Genomic DNA, 16,557 nt, shown 5'->3' on the forward strand with positions numbered 1-16,557 from the left:
AGTGGCAGATGTCCCCACTACCCTCCTTCTGTTGGTGGTGCGCGTCCTCATGAGGAGCACTTCCACCCACTGAAGAGGGGCAGTGTGGGGGACTGAGAGCCAGGGCTCTCAGATTCACGCAGCTCCCCACTGGGAGCTCAGCTACCCCCATCCCCGGCTTCTTGCTTCCACACTCCCAGCTGGAAGCAGCCTTCTGGGGTTTCTCACCTCCAAAGTCCAGGTGGCTGCCATGCTCCAGGTGGGGAGCAAGGACTCCTGAGGGTAGCAGGCCTCACCGCGGGGAGCATGGGCAGCAGCCCAAGCTGGGAGCCTAAGTGGTAGCTCGGCTTGGAAGCAGAGACTGGGCAGCAGTCCAGGAGCTGGCTTTCTTGTTAATTTCATAGCTCCACTGGAGCTGTGAAATTGAGAAGAATGAGAGCCGATAGCCCATGTAAGGAACACAGTGTCTACACACACTGTGTTGCCCTAACTACACCGACATAAGCCCTATGCCTCTTGCTGAGGTAGTTTTATGTCATCACAGCAGGGGAGTTACATTGGCGGGAGGAGCATTGTAGAGTGTACACCTCCAGTTTTGTTGACAAAACTGTATAGCGTAGACAAGGCCTAAGACAACCACCTGCTCCATTTGCCACAAAATGTTTTTTAAGTAAATCCTTCCAGTCCAGGATGGGCATATCGTTAGAGCAGGATGTTGATTCTAAGACTAGCACAGACAGCACTCCAGGTTCTTTTGCAACTGACAAGGGAAAAAGCAGACACTTTTCAATGAAGTCAGGAGTCTGAGTTTTACTTCTTCCCATTCTATTATAAAAAGTCGTCCCTATAAATCCAAAGAACCAGATTTTATTGCAGAAGGCTCTCTCTGCTACAAAGGGTCTCATTTGGAATGTCCCAACCAGCTGCTATAATGGCTGATGAACTAGCTCTGAGGGGTGTTATCACACACATGACCTTTAGTTCAATCCAGACATATTTGTTTTTGCCTCCTGCACTTTCAGGGCTGTTACTGGGGAATAATCACAAATTCTGCCCTTCTAAACAATGCGACACTTCGTCATCCAGGCTTCTGGAGGAATCAGAGGCATGTTGTGTTGTATACAAACAGATCATTGACAAATGCTGCACTCGGGGAGGGTGGTAAACCAACTCTAGCTGGGCAAAGGAACACGGGCACAGTTTTATTTTCATGCTACACTAGTGACCATTTCTGCCTGGATCTAAATGAAAGACTTTCTGTGCAACACAAATACCCCTAAGATCCTTTACATTTTTGGTTAATTCTTCAAGAGATTTCAAAGCAGCATTTATCTTTATTAAAATCCCTTGCACAGTACAGACAGAACTGTGTGTTGGTGTTGCAGTAGAGGTCATGTGAATAAACAGATATTAGTGAAAGGAAAAATATTTTTCTATGAGGTATTTGTTAAACAAATTCCTATTTTAGCTAGGAATGATGATGAAGTTGCTCCTTACCTTGATTATCCATTAAAATGCTCCTGTCCTGGGCCTTTCCCTCATCTCTCCTCTCAAGGCACCCATTTGGATGACTAACCCTGAAATTCTTAGCTCTTTTTAAAAAAAAGAGTTGTGTCGTCATAACTTATGCCATTTGTGTTTTGCACTTCTGTATGAACAATGAAGCTGGACTGGTGAGTTTCACGCTCATTCCCAAGTGCTAGTTTAATATTCTTCTCTTTGTTTGTTTGGTTTGGTTTTTAACACTGCCAGGGAATTTTTAAACCGTTTAAAACCTAGTGAAAATTCATAGACATGGCGACTGCTATTCATAATAGGCAAAATCATTCCATTCACATGATCTATTTCGGATACCTAAAAATACTTACCTGTGTCCCTCTAAGAATAGCGGCTGCCCACCATAACTTCATAGCTGGAAGTAAGGGTGTAACAACCCTACCATTAAGTTTTGAGAGCGACATCGTAGTTTTAACATTTATTAGCAGGGATTTTTAATGGAAATCTTTGAGAAGTTGCGAAGCAGCACACTAGTCCACCTCATAAAAGGAACAGCTGCCCCTGAGAGGACCCATCTAAAAATGTTGGTGCCTGTTAGTAAGAAGCCATTTTGGCTAGAAAAATCCACTGCAGCAGACTAAAGACCGTTTTTTCCTGTAACTCTGTAGAGGAAGTTGGGGAGATCAGAGCAAAGATTTAATTTAATGCTACATCGATAATGTACCTCACTCTGAGATCTGAGCATCCTGGGAATTCTCTTCAATTCACTCCATTCTCTTTCAATTTAAAGGGTAATTCCTATTCCATACTTTGTTTCTAAGGCCAGATCTACACTACAGACTTCTGCCAGCACAGCGATGTCACTTCTGGGTGCAATCCCTGACCAATGTACCTGTGTCAGCAAAATCTGCTAGCGTAAAGCTACCCTTTTGCCAATATAGTTTATTCTGCTTGGGGGGTGGAGGGGCTGGAATAAGCTATGTTGGCTTATGTGCAGTTTTGCCAGATCACTTTGCCAGTATAATATACCTGTATAGCTATACCAGCAAAGCAACCCTAGTGTAGACATGGCCTAATGCTTTGCCTACATGGGGAAGCTGCTTCTGTATTACTTGCAATGTTAATTTAAGCCAGTATAGTTATAACAGTATAACCTGCGAGAACACTCATTCTGGCAAGTGAGTCTTTTTTGGTTTAATTTATGTCAGACTGCCAGGTAATTCTCTGTTGCACAAGTCCTAGTCTAAAGAGGATTCCTGGCTGAGCACTTTGGCCCCACATAAGACTGCTGAAAGCACATGACGTACAGATTTTAAGGTTAAAGATATTGGTGCAAAGTAATTAGGAAAGCATGGCTGTCTAGGTCTCTCCTTTCTACTAAGCTCAAGGTGATCTGAGAGCTCCTAATGTCACCAAAAGAGTTTGGAGGACTCTTTGCAGACCACAACATTTCAAGCTATCTTTTCCAGAAGGTGGAGATAAAACGCTGCTTTTCTGTTAGTTTGGGTGAGCGTGGTTCCGTTGTCTGACTTCAATCTCCACAATGCTGCTGTTAATGAATAAAATAGGAAAAAACAGTGTGTGATGATCTGTACTTGATTTTCTAGTTACTTCAAAAGTCTATCTTTGGACATTTAGAAGTGTTCTCTTTCTATTTCAGAAACTAAACTGGCAATGAAATCTTGGTTGTATAAATCATTCTCCACAAACTTTTTCTCCAAGTCTGATCGATGCTGTAATATAGCCAAGCATGTAAGCTTTTCCACATAAAATTCTGTATTTCTTTCTTTTCTTTTCTTTTTTTTTTTTGCAAAGGTTTAAACCACCATTCTGTTTAATATTTCTAATATGGTATCTTTTTGGTTGGGTGTGCCTGTAAGAGAAAGTGCACACTTTGCTCTGGAAAGAAACACCTTAAGACCTAAAAAGGGACCCCAGTATTCCTCTGCTAACAGTAAAGTCTCCACTGAACTTTTAGAGATTTGATGATCTCCTGAAGGTTTCTTACAAAACTGTCTGCAATGTTAATAGAATAATTAGTCACTTTATGGACAAGCTCTGCTAGTTTATAGCACTTAACTACTTCATCTTTCCAAAAAGATCTCACTAGCCAATTCCTTCACCTTTTAATTAGATAGAAGGGTGACAGGCCAGTTTTCAGTGCCAATGTAAAGTTTCTTCATATAGGATATAGCAAATTCTCTCTTCCATGCCCCTCCCCCACAGAACGGGAGCCAGCCGTAACTTCTACTCTACAGTTATTCAAGGCAGTTTTAGGCTGGCTAAGACGTAGCACGTCTGAGTATGATAAGGATATCTGACTGCAAATAAAAGCTATGGTCACTAAAAATTAGACAAGATAGCTTTTATTCAAGGGCAGCTTCAAATAAAAACTGCTAATTGAGGCTAAACTTAGTGGAAGCATTTTAATGCTCTGAAATTGAACCCTCAGGATTCAGTTTCAGAGCCACTTCTATTCAAAGCAATAGGAGCCATTTTAATACAAATATAAAATTGTTAAACATAGAAAGGTCTGGAACACTGAACAGCAAAATCCCACTTTGAAAATATTGGTATGTGAGTGCTAAGCATTGTTCTATAGTATTTCCCCCCTGTTTAGAACAATATCTATTTCTAGATGAATGTTAAGTCATAAGGAGTGGGGAGAAGATTGTTATATCCATGTAAAAAGGACTCTTAAGAACATGGGCAGATAGACCAGAGAAAGAGGTGCGATTCAAGATTTTAAATTAGTGAACATTGTGGAGATTTAGGGGAAACCGCAACCAGAAACTTACCACCTCTACAAAGACCCAACATGGAAAGAATGATCAGCATTACCTCAGCAGCATGTCTGCTAACATAAGGAACCACCTTTTCAGTGCCACACAGCTATACAAAAGATTTCTCCCTTGTTTCAAGAAGTCAGATTCCAAAGTATTTAGCATCCCATGTTTTTTGGGATTGAGTCTTTAGAGCCAGTTACACAAGTTGGAAAGAGAGAGTGGTTACTTACTTCTTAGAGATGATGTAGCCAATGAGGATCCGAGTGTAGGTGCCCCTGCACTCATACAGGAGCACAAAGTGGCACAGGACACATCCACAGCCCCAACAGTCACTGCTAGTAAAAAAAAATCTGGTCTCTAAGCACGAGGATGGGGATCCATACAGACACATACTTAAAGGTAATTTTAGATGGTACGTACATTTGCCACCTCCATAGCCAGACTCAAGACAGTGGGCAAAATGGAAGAAATCCAAGAGTGGTCCACATGGATGCTGCTGCTAAAGGAATGCACACGTTTATGTGCTAATGCACAGCAGCAAGGTCATTTCTTAGAGAAATCTGTTTTGAGTTTTTCAAACTTCAACCAGTTTAAGTGATTTATATCATCTCACAAAAAAGGTTTGGGTTCATTTTAAAAGAAAAGTTCCAAGCCATTCCAACTGAGACTAGGTATATTGTAAAAGAATTAAAAGGTCCAGGCATTCTGAAGGTCTGAAACCAACATACAGTGTTAGTCTTTATTACTTATGGATTCTACGCGCTGAGAACAAGGAGATTCATTAAGCACCAAATCTGTATTCATACTTAAACAGGTCTTAATATTTAAAAGTGAACATTTTACATCCTCAATTTTAGAAGCTGCCTGTCTGCAGATTTCCATTCTGGATCTGGAGAACTGCATTTATGACAGGCCATAATATAATCTGGGATGCTATGAATAGATAGGTGTGTGTATTTATAAACACACAGATTAAATGCTGCACTCCAAGAATCTCCCATCAGGAAGAATCAATTCCCATGTGCGCACACATGCTCCAAGAGGTTCTGTCAAAACAAAGGAAACCTAAAAATGTAATTTGTTAGAGTTAAAACTGCTCCTTAATGTTCAACGCCAAGTTCTTTTGATGCTTCCAGCTATTTAACTGCCTCATCCAAAAAAATCTACTGCTTAAGCAAATTAGTCAGGATAAGGAAGCAACTAGCTGGAATTAACAGCTTCCCGAGCTGTCTGTTTAGAACAGACCTGGAAAGTTATCTGAACATTTGTGATTTTTCATAGTAGCAGTTTGAGGCCTGCGGAAAATTTGCTGGTGATCTGTGGAGAACTGGCAAGGGCAAAAGGTGCTGCTTCCTCCTCCTTGTTTCTAGTTGCTTCTACAGGCCTTCAGGAGGAGAAACCAGCACAGCTACTTCCACTTGGGGCCACTGCTACATAAGAAGTAGAAACTAGAACCATGCTCAGGAACCGGAGTCAGCAGCAGGACTAAAGCCGCCAGCCAACATCAGCAGGAGAGGAATATCCAGGGCAGAAGGGCAGCCGTAGGAACTGGGACTGTAAAGGTGGTGAGGACTAGGCACTCTCCTCACCTGCACACAACTCCATTTCTTCAGCTAGAACACAGTGCAAATCAATGTTTGATATGTGGCTAAACTGGCTTCTAAACTTGGCTGGCTTGTATTGACTGAATCTAACTGTTATAACCATTCTTTAGCCCTGGTCTCTACTTGTTTTTAAACCTGGTTATGATGGTTTGACTCTGCCCACACTCTGCCATAATCTAAGCCACACCATTCTAGGACCCTGTTCAACCACAAGAGGAATTAACCATTTTTGAACCGCTGGTTTGGTTGCAAAGCCTGGCCCTATGTTAATTTACTCTCTTTGCAGTGTACAAGATACACGTGGACAGTCCCTGCGTCAGAGCTCATAGTCCAGAAGACACACAGCAAATGACGGGGCACTGGGAAACCAAGAGGAATGTGCTCCTTACACACATACACAAAGCGGATTGAGAAAGCAATCGATTGAAGAGAGTGGGTGTTTGTAGGCCATTTGGAAGAAGTGTAAGCAATGATTTAATTCAGGAGGGGGACCTGGCTCACTGGCAATGCAGAGTAACTCTGAACCCTCCTGAACCCTTTTCAGTTGCAATGCCTATATCCTGCAAATAGTTTTTAAAAGCCACGAGAATTTAACAAAATCAATATTCAAAAAACTGCTCTAGGCTGAGCCCGTGGTTTCCAAGCTGAAGAATGAAGAGAGCTTTTACAGCCAAATTCATGTTATAAACCCCTTGAAAATATGGGTTTCAAACAGAACTTCTGATAGGCTCAGCGACAACAATGCTACTGGGTGCCATGATAATTAAACCACAGAAAACTAAATTAAAGTAGGATTAACCTATAGATCAATGACATTTAACTGTCTGGGTGGCTGAAAGATTTTTAGCTGCCAAAATCCAGCATTTTACTAAACTCTTACATAAGTCCATCACGCAAAAGCAAAGCTGCAAATACATAAATATAAAGCTTGGAAATTACATTCTGAAAAGCATCTTGTTAAGTAATGGTGATATTTAGCACGTGCCATTAGTCATTAAAATGAGATTACAAATTTTGCACTTTTTGCCCACCCTCAAAATGGCATGTGTGTACAAACGGATATCTAACAAAGAAACATCCGAAAGTGGACACTCAGGGATAGTAAGGCAGTACAAGGAAATGTTTCCAGCTGTAATGCTCTTCACTGTTCTACCATGAAGGAGACCAGGGTTCAAGCACTTAGCTGTGTCTGTACTGAACTATTTAGGGTTGCCAATTATTGCTAACACCAGTGAAGGAGTTGTTATAGAGCTAGTAGTAGCGTATACCAACTGATGGCATTTTTAACCACCCTGTCTAACTCTGCTCACAACAGGACTAGATAAGACCCTGGCTAAAGCACCAGTGCCCAGTCTATACAAGTGCTCCCACCAGTCGTAGTGATAGTGGGGAAGAAAAAAGAGTCCAGTGCGGTCAAGGCTACAAACCTTCCCTCCCTCAGACAGGGAAAGGGAAAGAACTTTGCATCTCTTGTCCTGGCTATGTTACAGAACTCAACTGTTTCTATCTGGATCAGCTGTACTGAACTAGTATAAGCACAGATGATTCAATTAATCCACACGGGGACTGTGGAACTGGTTTAAACTTTTGCCCAGTGCTCCCACTAGTGCTATTCTAAATCGTTTCAGTTGCAATGCCTGATGGATGCATGTCCCCATTCCTGGATGAGTTTCCAAGAAGCTGTATGTTCTGGAAGATTTCACAGGGCCTTTGGTGCAACTGTGGAACAGTAGTGGGAAGACTAGTTGAACCATTTCAGCAAGTCTGCGTCCACACAGGGACTAAGCCATTCAGGCAGAAACTTTTAGGACAAAACTAGTATTTAGCCCCAGGAGGGTTTGAGAGAATCTACACAGAAAGGCTAACAATGCTGTTAAGCCAGCTGGAGCGCTCACATGCAGATGCAGAGTGCATAACAAAAACATGCTAGAATAATCCACTGGTGAGCATATGCTGTATTTCCCCCGATCTACAGAGGATGAGTGTGTTACAGCCCCCCAGCAACAGAGCCTAGCTCTTTAGCTCAAGCTGTAAAGGCTGATGCATTCAGCTTTGGAGGTTTCCAGTTCATTACATGGTATTGACTAAGATGGTGGCCATCACAAAAGAGGTTACAATGGTTCTCGTTGTAGGATATTCTCTAACACAGACGATGCCTCGATGACAGTAGCCTTTCCATACAGTTTAGTCAAGACCAAACTAAAGGTTAAATATGAATGAAAATATAATAGTAAAGCCAATTCTAGGTCATGATAATTTGTTACACTGACTATCTCGGGTTAGAAAAAAAATTCTTCCCCCCCATGCTCTTTGAAACTCAGAATTTTCTGTGGACTCAGTTCAACCCTGCTTTAAGTCAGAAGTATGTAAATCTCAACAATTGGATATAATTTTAAGGAATAGAAAAGGGAAAAACAGAAACAGAAGAAATTCACACAGATAGCCATGATCCTAATACTAGAGGCATAAAAACCTATTTTGAGTATTTTGAATGAACTTGGTTGTGTTACCCATGGATAGATTAGAAGTAAACACAATGCCATACAGAAGACAAAATTAAGAAAATTGAAGTTGCATAGTTAAGCACTCAAAAGTGAGAAATACCAGTGTTAAGGATGCACAACCTTAACTCTGCCTTGTGTGCGCACACTTCCTTACAATACAATCTAATTATAGGATCACATTCTATTGCTCAAATACAATATACAGCAGATCCTTCTGCACAATGTAGCACTTCATAATAATTTTGTTAATTCTTAAACTCACTAATTTAATTGCCCTAATGGTCCAATCTCCACTTTTTTCCTCACTAGATATTTCAATAGTTTTGTCAGCATGTATGCCATTCTAGTTCCTTTTCAGCCAGCAGCTCAGTTCTCTAAGTGCAGTTCAAAGGATGAGAGAGTTAAACAACAAGCGGCAAACATAGATGGCCTACATATACCAGTACAGTTTCACTATAACTGTCGTACACTTACTCTTTATTATGTGGTTTCCTGTGTGCTTTTCATATAAATTAATGACTTGTGGATTAGCAGACACCGCAGTCAACAATACTAGTAGAAGCTAGAGTACATTTAAGGTTGTGGAAAACATTAAGTTGATATTGCAAACTTTTTATTTTCTCTTTCTTTCAAGTCACCTTTCAAAGCTAGCCCCCATTTTCCTCATTTGGCAGAAAGACTAGGTTAACTTCCTAAATGCCTAGACTCAAACTGTACCTATTTATCAGCTAGGGTACCTGTGTCCTTAGTAAACGTATTGATTCCTTCAGATCCATTTTACCTTAACTTTTAATTAAAGCATTCTAGATTGCAGGATTTAGAGAGATTGTACCCAGTCCTTCCAGGAGTATTTGCATGCTTGAACCTGAAGTATATTTATTTCTCTCAACTGCCAGAGGATAGTAAATTAACTTCAAATCTATGCTGTATGTTGGTTGGAGAGGGATATTATTGCATGTTAGAAAAACCAGTCACCCGCCTGGAGAGTGGTTTGTTCCTTTAACTTCCAGTATATGGAAGTGCTTCCATTAAGCACGCTGCATGCATATCCTTAACTGTTCAACTCAAGCAACATAAAAGTAAAAAGATTCCCAATTCAATCCAATACTTTTTATAGCAAAGAGCTTGTAGAGTTGATAACCCTCTTATTTAAGGCTCCACCATCACATCAGAGGGCGCTGATAAAACAGAGAATCCTCTATCCACCTATAAGGCATAGTGTCCCATAAAGAAGCGTAGTGCATTGGGAAAACTATCAGGTTAAAGCAACAAAGAGTCCTGTGGCACCTTATAGACTAACAGACGTATTAGAGCATGAGCTTTCGTGGGCGAATACCCACTTTGTCGTATTCACCCACGAAAGCTCATGCTCTAATACGTCTGTTAGTCTATAAGGTGCCACAGGACTCTTTGCTGCTTTTATAGATCCAGACTAACATGGCTACCCCTCTGAAACTATCAGGATAGTTTAACTACTGTGGCTTAATCATTAAAGAAGGGTGATGATCAGGACTCCTGGATTATTTTCACAACTCTTCCACTGACTTGTTGGGCACTACCTAACCTATCTGTGAAACCGATCTTACACTTACTGTCGCTACAAGGTGTATTGTGAGACTTACTGATGCCAAGCAATTGCTTATTGCTTTTCTCCCTGGCTGGTGAGAAAATGGATGGTGTTGGTTAAGGCTCGCTGTACAACTCTGGGGACTGTGTAATTTATTAATTTCAGTCATTTACGTTCTTGCTGTTTGAGTTGATTGGCAGAATCGATGGGTCTGTTCATTTTAGTGTATTTTTTTAAATTTTCCCCAAGGGCACCCGGAGTATTGGCAGGATGCTGTCATTACACTGTTTCAATCTAAATTAAAAATAAATAAACTCAAATTGTAAAGTACTTTGAGATGCTCAGATGAAAGATGCTATGAGTTTGCCAAGTATTACTTTTTCAGCTTTCAGAATTTCCCACTTATTTAGCTGGACAATATCTTACCCACTTTATCCTTTATCAAGAATAATCTCCCAAACAGTTATCTAAAACTGTTATTTACTGGATAAGGAAACGGAAAGCAGCCAAGTGGCCTGTATCACCACACAGTTTCTCTGCACTGTGCTCTGTCAACTGAGAGTAGAATTTCAAGGTTTAAGTTAGTTATTTTTTAGGATTGTTTGCTCATTGAAACATCTTGCACACAAGATGTGATGTGTATGGCCCAAGCTGCTGAGATGTTTTGCCCACATGAAAAGTTAAGAAACAGCTGCCAAACCCCAAAACAATATACATCCACTTCCACTGTGTGCCCTGGCAGCCAAAGAAAGAGTGAGTCAAACTTGCCTGGGGAACTGTTCTCATTATACATAAAATGATCTGCTGAATTTTAGTAACAACTCAACACAGTGTCAGAATTATTTTAACCTGTGGCCAATCCCCAGATGTACATCCAAACTGCCAACCCACAGAAATAACAAGCAGAGCCAAGCCAAGTTCGAAGTCATTTCTCTTTATACTTGATCTATAAACTAAATTGTATGTTATTCATACCACACTGTGCAAAAGTAACACACAGTATGGTCTCCAGTTCCAAAAACACAACTGGTGAGGACTAGGGGCAGTGAGGGAGTCTATGGTTTCATGTGAGAGTGAGTTACACCTCCCCCCCCCCGGATGGTTTGGCCAGTTAACGGAGCAGTATTTTCCTCCTTCAGTGGGTGCACCAATCCCAGATAGTCATACAAGGGGACACACTAGACTTAGTAGGGATAACTGGTCGCTTTCCAGAGTCTCACTGCTAAATAGAAAAAAATTTCCATCGGTAAAAATATGCAAGTGTCAGATGTGGAAAAACAGCTTCTGAAACCTGGAGGGAACAACAAGAGGCGGCTTTAGAACAATGTTCTGAAATCAGAAAAAATAGGAAGTGGAATTCAGCCAATACTGTAAACAGATCAGATGCTACAATCACCAGAATGCAGTTATTGAGTCTTGTGTTCAGTACAGTCTCACTCACAGGCTAGTCTACTTCAAAGACTTAAAGGCACAAAGCAACTTGAAAGCTAGCCATTTTAGAACTGAGTTACAAGTAGCTTTACATATTACACGTGCCCTCATAAGTCTCCTGCCAATTTTTGTAGTTTTACAGTCATTGTCCCTAAATTTGATATTTTTTCCTCTTCCTTCTTACTCTGAAACACACACACAAACAAGGGACAGTGAAAAATTGAGGGCACAGAGAAGTGCTGACATAAAGCAAACACACTGAAAAAAGAATGACTTACTCTTGTCTGGTTCTAGGAACCTGTGGTGTGTCTTATACTAACAGAAGGTGAAACATTTTCAGGCAGTTTAGATTGAATTGCTGTAGGAGTGGGCCCTAAATTGGTAAGAACAAAATACAATAAACCCAAAACAAAACACCAGCCCTTACACCTGAAATAAACAAGATTAATTGATAGCTACGTAGTGTCTTCCTGAACCATCCTCTAAGTAGATCACTGCGATGCAAGCTGGTTACTCATGAATCCCATGCATCACTCCTCTTTATATGAAGATTTCATTTAGAGCTACTCCGCATAGCTGTAAAAGGAGACAAAAAGCTACTACCCTGTGAACACAAGGATAGGTAACCATGTGGATATCAAAGAGAATATACAATCAGGACATAAATGCCTTTATTAGTCATCCATTGCTATCAGAAAGCTGCCACCTTGCCCGTGCTAGATGATTTATCACAACCAGATGGAGCACTGTCAATAGGGGGGGCAACTATCATTCCAAGACAGAATAACTACCTTCTCCTTTGAACTGGGAACAATGTTTTCAATAAACGGCTAGAGCTGCCTAATGCTGCTTCCTATGTGTCAGGCTCCTACTGTGTAGATAGATACAGGTCCCCCAGTGCTCTCCAGAGTGAAGGAGGCCATTTGTTAAGAGATAGCCATGGTCTCTTGTAAAGGGAACAGACAATGGATGTGTGGTTTCAGGAATAAAAGTGCTGGGAATCTAGAAATCCTGACACACCCCTAATGGAGATAATTGAGGCAATTAAGAATATGACAGTGGGGAAAGACCATAGGCCAGATGGCTTCCCTACTGAATTCTACAGACATTTCCTTGACCATCTGTCTGGCAAGATTGTTAAAATGTTTATAAGGGCACCCTTCCCGGTACATGAGGGAAGCCTTAACATCAATTATTCTTAAACCACAGAGATGCCCCACTATGTTCCAATTATCGGCCAATTTCACTTAATAGTGATGTCAAAATATTGGCACATGTTCTGGTGAGGAGACTGGAGAAGGTTTTGGGTTCTATCATGCATGCAAATCAAGACTGGTTTATCAAAAGCCAACAGGGCAACTTATTGATTTTCTAGCAGTGAAATATGATAACCCCGTACCACAAGCCATATTAACTTTAAATGCAGAAAAGGCTTTTGATAGAGTGGGCTGGAGGTACATGTTTTATATCCTACAAAAATCTGGATTTGGACGTGTATTTAAATTCTTGGATCCAACTGTTATATTCTCACCCAAATGCTCACATCACAACCAGCAATGTGACCTCAGATACTTTCAGACTCTTCTTGGACTACCAGGCAAGGGTGGTGGTTGTCCATTACTTTTTGATTTGGCTCTTGAACCCCTAGCAACAGATATGTGGACTTGTGTAGATACCAGAGGCAAACAACTTGGAGTATAAATTGATGTTTGGAGTATCCATGGAGTATAAATTGATGTTTATGCAGACATTTGTATATAACCAACCAGAAGTCACTATTCCAGCCCTCCTATCACAATTTCAAAAATTCAGAGCAATGTCTGGCTAGAAAATAAATTGGGAAAAATCTGAACTGTTGGAAATCTCCCGGTTGTCATGTATCAGGGATTTTTCTCAATGGAATTTCCACCGACAAACTGATACAACTAAGTAGTATCTAGGTATAAAAGTAGCAAGAAATATTGAACTACTGAAGATAAATTTAGATCCTGTATTCTCCCAAATAACTAATGATACAAATAGGAGGCATCCTCTCTCCCTGAGCCTGTGGGGAAGGTTAATACAATAAAAATGAATATTCTGCCTAGGGTTCCTTTATATTCTCAGCAGTCCACCTCTATATATCCCTCTTTCTTATTTTAGGAAATCTAACAGTCTTTCTGTGGGGCCCTGGTCAACACCCATGATGATCCCTTAAACTCCAGCTCCTTATAGCCAAAGGGGGCTCTGGGCTCCCAGACCTACAAAGTTACTATTATGCTTTTATCACATCAGGAATATGAAATTGGTTCCAGCATATTAACATCCTTAAATCCACATCGATGGAAACTGAACTGGTATTAATGAATCCAATTCTCCCAAGGTCTGTGCAGTTACTGTTTGTCCAATGGAGAAAAATATGGTGCCTACAGTGGTTTCTGTTCAAAGATCTGGGCTATCTTAGCTAAGTACCCCCACTTTCATACTCATCTTCATGCAACAGCACCTATACGGGATAACCCAAACTTGCAAATTGGGGAAAATCCCCCTATAATTTTGAAGAACTGGCTGAGCAAGAGCATCATAGGGATTTCCCAGTTAGTCAAGGGTGAGGGCTTTGTCTCTTTTCTAAAACTAAAGCAGAGAGCTGGGATTCCTTACAACTAAAATATTTGATAATGTACTATATCAGTATGGTCCAGATGCCCTGGAACTGCCAGAAGCCCAAGAGCTACTGGGAAGCTTGGAAATGGTTCTTAAACTCCCCAGGCCCATGTCCAATATGTATGGTTTATTTATGAAGAGGATCTCCATTGGTTTGGATGTCTTTATGAAAGTGTGGGAAGTGGAGTTATTGTAGCCCTTATGAAAAAAAAACAATGGCAGAGTATAATATAAAATGTTAAAAGAAAAGGAGTACTTGTGGCACCTTAGAGACTAACCAATTTATTTGAGCATGAGCTTTCGTGAGCTACAGCTCACTTCATCACGAAAGCTCATGCTCAAATAAATTGGTTAGTCTCTAAGGTGCCACAAGTACTCCTTTTCTTTTTGCGAATACAGACTAACACGGCTGTTCCTCTGAAACCTATAAAATGTTAAACACGCTTTTCTAGATCTCAGGCTATGCCTGATACACCAAAAGATTCTATTCAAATTGGACACCACACAGGTTGTACAAGATGGGGGCCATGTCCTCTGTTTGTTGGCACTGCAATAAAAAAGGAACCTTGATGCATATGCTATGGGACTGTTCAACAGCCAGCAGCTATGGAAAGAGGTGGACAAAAGAGTAGAACAGTGTTTGACTTCAGCAACTAAATCTCAGCTGAAAATTATATCCTAGGTAACGTACCTACTATGCTGAGTTTAACTCTAGTGCAGAGACTTTGGTTCTTGAGGGTCACAATGACTACCCAGCACATGATTTTACAAAAATGGAGTATGCTGTGGTAACTGGAACTGTCTTGAGTTCGCAGTGAAAGAAAAAAATAGTTCAACACAGAGAGCAAATATATGGATTCAAAGAAATGTGGACCCCGTTTCTTGATACATTTGGATAAAGAATGCTGAGATTACTCAAATAATGCCAGACTTCCATTCCACCTAACCTCTCCGCTTTTTCCCCCCCTCCCTCTTCCCGCCCCTTCCTTCCCTTTTTTGGCCTATTTGTGTAAGTCTTTTCTTTTTATTGCTATCCCCACCCTAACACTTACATCTGTTTCAGAGTAACAGCCGTGTTAGTCTGTATTCGCAAAAAGAAAAGGAGTACTTGTGGCACTTTAGAGACTAACCAATTTATTTGAGCATAAGCTTTCGTGAGCTACAGCTCACTTCATCGGATGCATCCGATGAAGTGAGCTGTAGCTCACGAAAGCTTATGCTCAAATAAATTGGTTAGTCTCTAAAGTGCCACAAGTACTCCTTTTCTACTTACATCTGTGTGACACTGTAAAACTGCAAGATGAGATAATACAAAATCAGATAAGTTGTAAAGTTCTATAACTGCAGAATTTTATTCGGGATCCTGTGAAAGGCGCAGTACTTGGTAACTTATATAAGCTATGTTATTTATCTTTATCTTTTCATAAAGAAATCAATAATAATAATAAATACAATTAACCACAAAAATAATACTAGGAGAATCTGTTCTTTAAAGCTGTCTCTACACTAACCTTTTTTAACGAAAAATTTCACATTGAAGGTGGTTCTAGTGTAGCAAAAGCTCCAGAAAGCTACTGGAATTTAACCATGCCATCTACATCAGTTCAGAGGAGTTCTACCCGACACTGTGGTAATTCATTTTGCCTGGGTCTCAGTTACTGCATCTGGAAAATGGGAGTAATTATATTTGTTCTGAGTAGGAGTGGGTGTAAGGCTTCTCTAAGTAAGGGTTGTGAAGTGCAGGGAATTAAGGCCAGCAGGTGGAATAGGAACTGAATGCCTCCTAGTTATGGTTCCTCCTCGTGAAAGGGGCATTAGCCTGACATTCCTCTGACACATCTGGAAATGAATCTTAGCTAGGATGGAATAATTCAGGGAAGCAGAGCTTGCAGTATAGTTAAGGAAATTTTGTAAGCATGCATCGTGCAGCCAACTGGTACTTTCACTCCGAATGGTGCTAAAAGCAGGGCCAATTGTACTGCACGTACTACATAGTTTTCAGAGATTCATAGCTTGGTCAAATCAAAAGCATTCAAAAGTGTTTCTCAGGAAGGGCTATTTCCAGGACAAATTTTTAACACTCAGCTCCCATTCATTTCAGAACTAAGACTGTGTACAAAAAAGGTTCCAAAATTTTGTGAAGTGGTAAACTACGCCCCCTCCGGCCCACCCAGGGTCACTTTTGCTCAAGCTTTCCAACATACCTCACCCTTGGGCAAAGATCAAGCCTGGATTTCAAGGTGAACATTTCTGAAAGTTATACATAACTGAAAACGGGGTTAGAATAGAAACACTTGTGCAGTCAACTATAGGTGGAGTAATGCACTGAATCAACTGCAACTGCTTGTTAGGGATGGCTTAGCGCAGCTCACTGTGGAGGGACTCTCTACCCAGAATAAAGAGGTATAGTTTCTATGCATGGAGTATTTGACAGACATGATACTCAAGGGCAATTTAAAGCTGTACATTTAAATTAATTTGAATTAAGAGGGTGTAAGAATAAAAAAAAGTTACCTGAAAAGTATGTGATCTACTTGTAGTGTAAC

General features: G+C 40.6%; 1 protein-coding gene across 1 annotated transcript in view; it reads right to left on the reverse strand.

Annotated features, from left to right (window-relative positions):
• Positions 1-16,557, reverse strand: part of SPTLC2 (serine palmitoyltransferase long chain base subunit 2) — a 114,409-nt gene that overhangs the window by 25,534 nt on the left and 72,318 nt on the right. The window lies entirely within an intron of this gene.

This window comes from Caretta caretta, chromosome 6, assembly GCF_965140235.1.
Source record: "Caretta caretta isolate rCarCar2 chromosome 6, rCarCar1.hap1, whole genome shotgun sequence".
Lineage (NCBI taxonomy): Eukaryota > Metazoa > Chordata > Testudines > Cheloniidae > Caretta > Caretta caretta.